This window comes from Arachis ipaensis, chromosome B02 (assembly GCF_000816755.2).
Source record: "Arachis ipaensis cultivar K30076 chromosome B02, Araip1.1, whole genome shotgun sequence".
Lineage (NCBI taxonomy): Eukaryota > Viridiplantae > Streptophyta > Magnoliopsida > Fabales > Fabaceae > Arachis > Arachis ipaensis.
In genome coordinates, this window is record NC_029786.2 from 27,682,571 (window position 1) to 27,691,233 (window position 8,663).

Here is an 8,663-nt window from a genome sequence, read left to right on the forward strand (position 1 = left end):
GAGAAGTCAAGTCTCGCACACACTATTGCATATATATATATATATATATAAAGCTGCCCATTACATACATTAGCATAGGAATAACATCATACCACATAGATTTACGCTTAAGTTGTAAATCAATAGTGATTAGACATTACTATCTTTATACCTATTCAAGACATAAATATATATGCATACATCACCTGTTACACACACATTGTGATATGATTGATGGCACGAATAATAACAAAATAGTAGGAAATCAACATATACTCCATATATCAAGGTAATATAATATGCCAATTTCAGTTACAAAAGGATTGAGCAATAGAGTTTTAATCCAGAATACATATATTTATATTTAGATAACAATTTTTAAACTTGACTTATAGAGTAGGCCACCTAGACTGAATTATTACTAGAGCAATACAAATATAAGCATGTCTCTCCAAATAAATATTCTATAAGAAAATATATACATGAACAACATAAATCAAAAGGAGAGAGATCTCTAGTCATTCGAAAAAAAATCAAAAGTCCAACTCTGCTTCTTCACTTGAATCCCACACTCTCACCGATGACGCTGCAATCCGTATCTAAAAAAAAAAGAAGAGAATAACAATGGATGAGAACATGAAGGTTTTTAGCAGATAACGAGTCTAAATAATGACTATATAAGGGAACATGAAGTCTTTAGGAATTTATGATCTCCAACTCCATAAAGTTCAAATGCCTAGGGTCTTAACTAAGCTATTTAAGGTGGACTCACTAAGGTATACAGTAAATCAAGTACTTTTAGGTCTCATCAATTTCCAACCATCATATCATCTTGTCTCATTTTTTCAAAGGAACTAAACACAATCAATTATATTACAAGACAATCACAACAAGAGAACAATTAAGGCAAGTAGCATAAGTAGTAGGTATAAATTAATTAGACACTCACAGTCAATTTCACACACAAATAAATTAAATAAATACAAAATGATGAATGTCTGTCCTATTAGTCATGAGCTTACATATCGGTTACACTACCATATCTGACACATCATATATCTAATCTAGATATAGTCTTTTTGTCATGAGCCCCCAGAGGAAACATCAGAACCTCCAAAAAGTTTGCAAGATATAACATAACGAAGAATATCCTTCCACCTTTCCTTAAGGGTAGCGTTATCTGGGACTTGCATATCTGATCACCCTTACAAATAGAAAGAATGTGGACAGGACAAAACCACCATCCTTACATGCCCATGTAGCACTGCACAAGTGGGACAAAACCATCATCTATGCCAGGCGTGGATATCATGTCTATCACGTAAGTGAGACAAAATCCACGTCCTTGCCAATCAATAGCCATATCTCAATCATAATCACGCACGCAGAATGAAATCCATATCCTTGCCAAATAAATAATCATTCTTGACAAGGTCATTCATGATAAATTCATAAAATTTATCCCCAATAAATTTAAAATCCTTAGAATGATTCTTAAACTCAAGATAGACATTACAGAAGGATACAAACTAGAAAGGCCCGCAACGTTTAAAACCAAAAAGCTAAACAAACCAAAAATCATGCTCGCACAACTATATTGTGCGTGTGCAGCCTTACTTGTGCACCCTATTGTGTGTGCACAAATGTTGCGTTATGCTGACATACTCTGCATAATTTTAGTTTTGATCTTTCAACTTTCAACAATCATAACTTCCTTTATAAAACTCATTTTTGTCTCTATTCTTCGAAGGCATAAAACTAGACTCAATGAACTTTCTAACATCACTAGTCTCACCTTAATCCAAGCATCGAGGGTCAAATTATGGCCCATCGAATTTGCCCAAAAATCTGCTAGGAGTACAGAATTTCTACAGCACCAAGTCAACTCCTCTTTTTAATCCATCCTTCCAACCATTCCACATCGAAACCAACCAAAATTTAAGAATATGCCATGTTCATTTATTTCACTTTCAACTCTATACTCAATAATTCATCAAATTTCAATCTCATATTTTCTTACATATAACAATCTCTATTTCAATCATCACAAAATTTTCAACCAAATTCAAAATTTTACAAGTTGGTATCATCATCATAAATCTCATTCTCAATTATTTTAGGCAATAACACATATCAACATCATTACAATGCCATAGAATAAATAAATAGTTCAAGGTTTTCGACCATTAACATTCAAGATCATCTTTATCCATGACAAGATATTCCACTAAATAACGCCGATACTCATTTTTTTTCAAATATAATTATATTTTTGCGTTCCAAATAATTTTTGTAAATTCGGATCTTATCTGCAAATTTTCAGATGCAGAACATTAAATTTTTCAACCAATTAACATTAAAGTACATACTATAAACCCTCTTAATTCTAATCTAAATTGGTAATTGCCCAAACATTTTTTCAGGTCTTACATGTATTCTCGCCCTTCATCATTCTTTAGAGATAGTTGATTACTGAGTTTTAAATGAGGAGCAAGTAGAGTGCTTACAAGTTTTGTACCTTCACTTATACCAAAATTTTGTAGCTCTTTCTTCAAATATTGCTTCTGAGTCAAACAAGGGTTGTCTCTCGATCTATCTCTACTTATTTTCATGCCGAGAATCCTTTTAGCTTTCCGTAAATCCTTCATCTCAAATTTTTGTTTCAATTGAGTCTTCAACTTTTTTATTTCTAATTGGCTCTTCAATGCTATCAACGTATCTTCAACGTATAAGAGTAAATAGATGTAGGACTTATCTTGCAACTTACGAAGATATACACAACATGTCTTCAAATTGCTTATACCGTTGCCTGGGTGATTGCTTCAACCCATAAAGTGATTTGTTCAATCTGAACACCTTGTCTTCTTTTTCAAGAATCTTGAAATCATATGGTTGAGTCATATAGATTTTCATCTTCAAGTCATCATGCAGAAATGTTATTTTTACATCAAGTTGAGCTAGCTTCAAATTTAATTGTGCTACCAAGGCCAACAAAACTCTAATAGAGGAATGCTTCACAACGAGAGAAAATACCTTATTATAGTCAACTCTTTTCTTCTAAGCATAGCCTTGGACTACCAATCGTGCCTTGTAGCAAACGTTGTTCTTATCGAAAAATCCTTCTTTCTTTGTAAACACCCATTTACATCCAATTACCTTCTTGTTCTTTGGTAATTGTGCCAATTGCCAAGTGTTGTTCTTTTGAAGAGACTTCTTGTTCTTCCATCTTTTATTTTCTAAGCTTTGATCGACTTCTTGAAAATTGGATAGAACTTCTTCTTCTTCTTCAACTACAGGAAGAGCATAGGCCACCATATCGACAAATCATGTAAGTTTATGAATTTGTCATTTTGATCGGCTAACTGCATTTAATTCTGATTGATAGAAAGAGCTTTCAAGTGAATAATCCATTTCAACTGACCCCACCTAAGTCATAGAATATTCGGTTGGTGTGCTTCTAATTGAGCTAAATTTTAGCTACTCAAACTCCACCTTTTTTGGTGTATACTCTACCTGCTTTGGAGTACCATTAGCCTTTTCTTTATTTACTTTTATCATAGTAGATTCATCAAATGTAGCTTCCTTACTAATTATGATCTTCTTTATTTTCAGATACTAGAAACAGTATCCCTTTACTCCAGAACTAAATCCCATAAAGAGGGCCTTCTTAGCTCTCGGATCCAACTTTGATTTACATGATAATATGCAGACGAACCAAATACATGCAAAGAATCATAATCAGTTGCATGTTTTCTTGACCATACATCTAATGGTGTTTTACCATTGACTGTAGATGATGGTTAGCGATTAAGAAGATGTTGTGTATATTTCAGCTTTAGAACAAAATTGTCTGTGTAACCCAGTGTTAGACAACATGCACTAAACTTGCTCCACCAATGTCTTGTTTATGCACTTTGCCACCCCATTTTGTTGTGGTGTATTTATGTCTTTAAAGTGTCATGTAATTCTATAATTCTGACGAACCTCCTAAAATAGATCACTCTTGTATTCTCCATCATTGTTTGATTGAAGAACTTTTATCTTTCTCCTTATGTAGTTCTCTACTCTAGCTTTCCAATTAAGAAAAATTTCAAGCATTTCATCTTTAGTCTTTATGGTATACACCCACACTCATTTGGATAAATCATCAATGAAAGTGACAAAGTAATGTTGATCTTCAAGAGATGGAGTCTTTGAAGGTCCACATACATTAGAGTGTGTATAATCTAAAATACCTTGATTATCATTACCAGTACCAAATCTCACTTTCTTTTACTTTTCCATCACTCAATTCTCACAAAACTTTAAATTTATTCTTGATAGATGAAATTTTGCTAGTGGATTTGAGGTTGATGTTGTTCCACTTGATGAATGGTGGTGTGCCGAATGTTGATTAGGAATTTTCACATAAAATATGATTTCGTCGATAGTATAGTTCCCAACTGACGAACAACTCCCAACCAAAGTTTGGAATCAAAAGATGTCAAAATTCAAAACCAATATAAACCGGGAGTTTTAATTCCTGGGTCGTCTCCCAAGGACCAGCGATCAATGAGTGTGCAATTTTGGTTGTGAAGGCAACAAGATTTTCAATGAAGATATGAACAATTAAAAAAATAAAAGAACATTCAAAATTGCAAGTAATGAACTTGTTAGAGATAAGTGTATGTCCAACAAAATACTATTCTGAATTATTATTATTATTATTATTATTATTATTATTATTATTATTATTATTATTATTATTATTATTATTATTATTATTATTATTATTATTATTATTATTATTATTATTTCTTTTTATAAGAATAAACTTTTATAATTTATGATAGTGTCCTTAATTAAAATTAGAAACGAATAATTACGATAGGGATCGTAATAATGAGATATACGTTTTATGAGTACTTTTAATTTAAATTGTTCTTAATCGTAGAATCGCTAAAAATGGGACATTAGTGATTCGGATAGATTAATATATATATATAATAGTCTTCATTGGATGAAGATTAATATAACTCATTTACTAAATTATATATATAAATGGTATATATAGAGATATAACCATTGAACTGACTCACTCTAAGAATTCCTAATGGTTATAGTTACCGTATATTTGTCAATAGGATATTCTTATAATGAACATAATATTAGAATTTTCCTTTGACCTGCGATTATCATAGTAATTGACAATGTATTTGTTATACTTTGATTCCGGACACCTAACACCCTATGGTGTTAGTTGAATGGAGATTGAGTATGATTTAAATACTTGTAGAATTAATAATTAGTCAAAATGGAATCCATTAACTATGGTAAAGTTTGAGCTCTACGATTATAATGAATGAAATAAATAATGTCTTGGCCAAGGGGTTTGAATGAATTAAGAAATGAGTTTCTTAAGTCATTCATAATTCATTATAATAATAGTTACAAGTTAGAGTTTGACAATCAAACCATACTCTAAAAGTTAGCCAAGAGCTGAAAAGATGGAAGGAGTTGTATTTTTTTGTTCATCTTGGGTTCTTAGTAAAAATATTATTACTTCATACTATCGGGTCGTCAAGGAGCGTTGCTAGACGCCAACCTTGATTAGTAAATTTAGTATGACTAATTTACTACCCGCTTAGTATTGAACCTATGGGGTCACACACTAACGAGTGTTCTAATCCTTGGTAAATAATCATTTAATTATTATTTTGATTAGATCAAATAAATAATTATATTAATTCAAATGGAATATTATTATATTCTTTGCTAGCACCATGAATATAATAATATGATAACTGAAAATATTAAATAATTAATTATTTATTCTATGATGAGTTTTAAATATGGATAAGATCCCAACTGATTCTGTTTCAAATTAAGTTGTAATTTGATTCACAAATCAGTCACCAATCTCATACTATATATATGTGTATATGATAAAAGAAAGAACACACAAGTTTTTCTTTTACCTCCACATACACAAATATTCCAATTCTTAGTGAAGAATTGCTGGTGCAAGGAGTTGCAAGAAATTTCTTAGTTAAATCCATTGGTCAAGGAGTTGACAACAAGGATCAGTCTCGGTGTGGATACACATAGTGCCTTCGTACTATCGAAGGAAAAAGTTTTCATTCACTAGGGTACTCAGGTATTGGCATCTAACCCATCTTATTTCAATAAAGTTTTAAGCACAAAATAGATCAATAGGATTACTTTATTACTTCCGCTGCATGTTATGAACACTAGTAATCCTACAGTGGTATCAGAGCCATGGCCCTTTTGTGTTTAAAATTTTATTGCAAAAATTTACATAATTAATAGGATTAATTTAAGTTTTGTTATTATAGTGAATGTGATTCCTAATAATAGCATGGGATGCTATTATCAAAATTATAAATTTATATGGGATAAAATTATATGTATGTTAAGGAACATACTGTTATTATTATTTTTTATTTATTTATGAAATAAAACTGAAAGAAAAAAAAAGGATAAATAAATTTTATACTTTGTTTACGAGGAGTTACCTGACAACCAGGAGATTCGTACTCAAGGATAAAATTTATATACATGTATTTGATACATGGAATGAATTAATTTTTACTTGAACCTAGACAACCTAGGGGTATAAAATATAATTTAATTAAATAATAACCTAACAACCAGGTAATTATTTGGGATTAAAATTGTATGTGATACATTTAATCATCTGTTTAAAAATGTATGAGTAATGACTTGACAACCAAGATACTCATTCATGATTTTAAATACTTTTTTAACATTTAATTTAAGAAATAAAGATTTCTTAATTTTCTATAATAATAATTATTGTAGAAAGTGTTATTTGTATGTGTGAATACGTACTTATATTTGTTTTTTCCTTTTAGATTCATGAATAATATGTCTGCTCTATCACTGCGTGGCATACTTGAAAATAACAAATTGGCTGGAGCCAATTATGATGATTGGTATCGCAATTTGAAATTGTTCTCATGAAAGGCTAATTGATATAATCGATAAGCCTGCTGTAACGGCCCCAGTTCCTAAAGAGGATGGAAGTATTGATAATGAGGCAACCAAGGCTTATGAGAAGTACTTGAAAAATTGTCTTACTGCCAAATGCATCATTCTGGCATCCATGGGTTCTGATCTTTAGAGGCAACATCAGGATATGGATCCACCAACTATTGTTGAATATCTTAAGAAGATGTATGATGCACAAAGTAAGACGGCCCGATATCAATTGTCCAAAACTTTGTTTAAATCCACACTTGATGTGGACTCTCCTGTTGGACCCCATGTTCTTAAGATGATTGATCTTATTGAACAACTTGAGAAGTTGGGATGAAAATTGGGCAAAGAACTTTCACAAGATTTGATCTTGCAATCTCTTCCAGAAACTTTTTCACAATTCATTGTTAGCTTTAATATGATTAAAGTAAGCTGTGATCTTCATAAAATGCTCAACATGCTAATTGATTATGAGAATCAAATTGCATCTGAGAAAAATAAAGGAGTTGCTATGGTAGTTGGAAGCTCTTCTAAGAAGAAAGGAAAGTGGAAAGCAAAAGGAAATGGAAAGAATAATTTTAAAAGAGAACCTATGGCACCTAAGGGTGGTGTGACCAAACCCAAGGGTAAACAAGAAAAGGCTGACAAAAATGATGCTGAATGCTTTTATTGTAAAGGCAAAGGTCATTGGAAAAGAAACTGCAAGGAGTACCTTGCTTCTTTGAAAACCAAAGAGGAAGGTAAGACATGCTTGAAAACAGTTTTCATGATTTCTTTAGCTACTATTAATTCTTCTATATGGGTATTAGATACCGGAAGTGCTCATAATATTTGCAATTCGTTGCAGGGACTACGAGTAAGTAAATGGCTGAAGAAGGGAGAAACTTACCTTCAAGTCGGGAACAGAGCAAATGTTGCTGCTGTAGCTATAGGATCTATTTCTTTAGCAATACCTACAGGCAAGACATTAATATTGGAGAATTGTCATTATGTTCCTAATTTTGTTGCAAATGTTATTTCTGTTTCTATATTGGACAAACGTGGTTTTTATTTTAATATTAAAAATGACATTTGTTCTACTTATTATGGTGATGACTTATACGTAAATGGCTATCTCCAATATGGCATTTATATTCTTCCCGATTTAAATGGTAATTCTGTCATGCATGTTTCTACTCTCAAAAGAGAGAGGAATAATCAAGTAAATGAATAATATCTTTGGTATTGTAGACTTGGTCATATAGGAGAAAAAAAAGGATTTCTAAGTTACATAAAGAAGGTTACTGATGAGCGGATAATTTATACGCTTTTTGGCATTGTTTTTAGTATGTTTTTAGTAGGATCTAGTTACTTTTAGGGATGTTTTCATTAGTTTTTATGTTAAATTCACATTTCTGGACTTTACTATGAGTTTGTGTATTTTTCTGTGATTTCAGGTATTTTCTGGCTGAAATTGAGGGACTTGAGCAAAAATCAGATTCAGAGGTTGAAGAAGGACTGCTGATGTTGTTGGATTCTGACCTCCCTGCACTCAAAATAGATTTTCTGGAGCTACAGAACTCAAAATGGCACGCTTCCAATTGCATTGGAAAGTAGACATCCAGGGCTTTCCAGAAATATATAATAGTCCATACTTTGCCCAAGTTTAGATGACGCAAACTGGCGTTCAACGCCAGCTCTCTACC